The 2,882-nt window shown below is 49.1% G+C and overlaps 1 protein-coding gene across 1 annotated transcript in view; it reads right to left on the bottom strand.

Annotated features, from left to right (window-relative positions):
- PHLDB2 (pleckstrin homology like domain family B member 2) overlaps positions 1–477 on the bottom strand; it is a 103,279-nt gene extending 102,802 nt beyond the window's left edge. The window contains exon 1 of the mRNA XM_034658175.1: positions 37–477. The gene's annotated coding sequence lies outside the window, so the exon portion shown is untranslated. The remainder of the gene's footprint in view (positions 1–36) is intronic.
- Positions 478–2,882: the final 2,405 nt, after the last annotated feature.

Below are 2,882 nucleotides of genomic sequence, written 5' to 3'. Positions count from 1 at the left end.
ACGCCCCCCCCGGCGGGCCCCCGCCCCCCTCCTCACCTGGCGCTCCGGCGTGGCCGGGTCCCCGCGGCCAGGGCGGGAAGGCGCGCTCGGTGCGTCACGGCACGCTGTGCGGTCCCCCTCCGGCCGCGGTGGTGGGCTCCGCGCGCCTGGGTCCCGAGCCCCGGCCCCTGCGCAACCACCGCGGCGGGCACCCAGGGACTTGGGGCAGTAAGTCGGTGTGCCGCCCAGCTCACCGGCCCTTTGCGGTTGGAGTTTCTACTGCCGCTTACGGAGCCCGGGGGCTCGCCCCAACGCCCGGCGCTGGTTCTCAAAGCCGCCTTAACAGCAGCGCACTGGAGACGTTTGTGACAGGCTTTTTCTTTTCCTTTTCTTTTTCCTTTTCTTTTCTCTCCTTTTCTCTTCTCTCCTTTCCTTTCTCTCTCTCTCTTTCTTTTTTACGAGCTGGAAGAAGAGCGGGAGGGTACACCTCCTCCGGTGATGATTTCCTCACCCGTTGTGAAGTTTCTACTGCGAGACGCCAGACGACCACACCTCACCTGCTCCCGACAGTTCGCCCGCGGGCAGGTACCTGATGCGTCAGAAAAGCAGCCTGGTAAAATCAGTGGGGAAGGGCTTCAGCTAAGGGTTTAGGATTCGAAACTAACTCTGATTTCCTTTCGGTCATTTCTTTTGCAACTTTCTCTATTTTCCAACGCATTTTTTCTGAGTTGCTGCAACCAAGGAAAACAATGCTGGTGTGACTGTCCTCCAACGGTGCTTCCGAGGAAGGCAAAGAAATGGACCCAGGGCAGCCCGCAGTGCATCTGGGCACGCGGGCATGTGAAACGCTGCCAAGTTCTGAGCCTGTCTCTGGGGTTACAAAGACGAAGGCCCTCAGCCTGCAAGGAACCCGCAGCAGCAAGGAAGAGCGCTCCATGAAATGCGAACTCTTTAACATATGCTCGGTATGGTTTCGGGGAAGTTGTTTTAGCTCCCAGTGATGATGTCTTCATCTACAAGTGTAGATGTAACAATGATACTGATACTGGAAGTCGATTAATAAGCTTTTGGATAATGTATGCAAAGGACCTGTCACCATAAGTGCCCCCGCCCAGTAGTCATTCAACAAATGGCTTATTTCATGCACTTTTCATTTGTGCAGATAAAAGCCTGCTTTCTAGTTTCAGAGAGAGGCTCCTCTATGCGCTGCTTGGTGTTTTATAGGACTTTTTTTTTTCTTTCCTCTCTTGGCTCTTTGCCCCACAGAAACATACAGGGGCCAACAGTGAAGTGCTCCAGCCGATCTCTCTTCTCCCACATCATCAATTTTCTCCCTTTATTGGATCATCTCCATCAACATAGAATCATGTTATTTGTCCCGTCTTAAAAACAAAAAAGTCCCTCTTGAATCCACTTCCCCCACCAGCCACTTGTCCTTTTTACCCTGCTCAGCAACAGCAAAATGCCTTTAAAGAATTGTTAAGAAAAGCTATCTCCAGGTTCTGTCTTTCCTCCCCTTTACTCCCATGAGGGTTTTGCTTTGACCATGTCACTGGAACTCTTTTTATTGAGGCCAAACTCCTAAGTCAAAGTTTTTCAGTCTTTACTTCACTTGAACTATCAACAGCAGTCAACAGCTGATTATTTTCTCCTCCTGGAAATGGTTTTGACTTCCTCCAACATCTTAGTTTCATGGCGTTGTTCCTAACCCATCCGTTGCTCCTTGTCAGTCTCCTTTGCTGGTCCCTTCTCTTTTCCAGCCTCTGAGCAGTTGAGTGAGTGCCCAGGCTTCAGACTTTGGTTCTCTTGTCAATCAACACTCACTCCCTGGTGATCTCACCCTGTTTCATGGCACTAACTACCACCTATGTGGTAATGATGCCCAAATCTTACCTCCAGCAGGGCCATCTCCCTTGAACTGCAGGCTTTAGGCAACTGCCCACTTGTATGCCTACAGGGTTGCTCCCACTTAACATTTCCAACCTTGAAGTCCTGAAAAGTCCTCCCTCCATCCCCCAACCACCTGGTCCCAACTGAAGTCTGACTCATATCAGGCCTAAACCCTTGGTGTCATCCTTGACTTTTCTTTTTCTCTTGCATTTCAAATCCAAGCCATCAGGAAATCCTTTTAGCTCTACTTTCACAATAAGTCCAAAATTCAACTACTTACCACCTCCACTGTTATCACCACCCAGGTCTAATCTACCATCATGTCTTCACTTTGATCATCCTTGCCCCGTTTCTACTTTAGCAAAAGCCACTGTGAGCTTTTCTCAACACAGCAGCCAGAGCAATCCCTTTAAACATTAACACAGCTCATATCCCTCCTATCCTCAAAACCCTGCAGTGGTCTCCATCTCAATTGGAACAAAAGCCAAAGTCTGTAGAATGACCCAGAAGGACAATACATGATCTGCCGTTCTCTGACCTCAGCTTCTATTTACGTCACCTCACTCACTTAGCTCCTGCCACTGTGGCCTCCTCAATACTCCCAGACTGGATTCCTAGACAGGTATGCTTCCACCTCAGGGCCTTTATGCTAGCTTGCCTCTCTGCCTGGAATTGTCCCCTCCCCCAAGGATCGTGCTCCCTCACTTCCTTCAACACCCCGCTCAAATGTCACTGCGTTCCTCAGGCCTACCCTGACTATTCTCTTTAAAATTAAACATGCGTTCTTCATACCAGTAGGCTTTCTTTATTATTTTATTGACAGAGTTTTTACCTTCTATAATATTATAAAATGTACTTTTAAAATTATATTTATTGTCTAACTCTCCTCACCAGAATGTTAATTCTGTACAGGCAGGGATTTCTGTCTGTTCTCTCCAGTGCTACATGCCCCCAGAATGATGCCCACCCAGCATGTAGTATGAAAGATAGCTTTGACCCAGAGCACTTTGGTT

This window comes from Ailuropoda melanoleuca, chromosome 1 (genome assembly GCF_002007445.2).
Source record: "Ailuropoda melanoleuca isolate Jingjing chromosome 1, ASM200744v2, whole genome shotgun sequence".
Taxonomy (NCBI): domain Eukaryota; kingdom Metazoa; phylum Chordata; class Mammalia; order Carnivora; family Ursidae; genus Ailuropoda; species Ailuropoda melanoleuca.
Note: the sequence above shows the minus strand (reverse complement) of the source record. Positions and strands in the feature narration are given on the sequence as shown.